Source organism: Gracilinanus agilis, chromosome 1 (assembly GCF_016433145.1).
Source record: "Gracilinanus agilis isolate LMUSP501 chromosome 1, AgileGrace, whole genome shotgun sequence".
NCBI classification, from domain to species: domain Eukaryota; kingdom Metazoa; phylum Chordata; class Mammalia; order Didelphimorphia; family Didelphidae; genus Gracilinanus; species Gracilinanus agilis.
Window position 1 is genome coordinate 797,528,703 of NC_058130.1, and position 357 is coordinate 797,529,059.

The window sequence follows — 357 nt, forward strand, 5'->3', positions numbered from 1 at the left end:
GCTAAAGGAAGACCTTATACTTCTAGATGTGGGAATAATCAGCTTTAAGAATGTGAAAGGGAATTTTTTATCTTAACAATCAAATACTTGGAGTGCTCTGCCCTATTAACTTAGGAAAGTGAGAACCCTTTTGATAAGAATTCACACCCTCAGAGGACTAGAGGTGGATCCCACAGACACTGCCCCCCTGAACAGTGCTAGGCAAATTGAGAGACTTTTGAGTGATTCCTGAGATATGATAGACCAGCCCACTGTGAAAGGAAGGAGAAACCAGAGAGGCAGGAAGTGATGTGGAGAAAACTGCTTATAAAAGCCAGCTGAGGGCATTCTGATTCATTCTGCTGCCTCAGTGGCTCT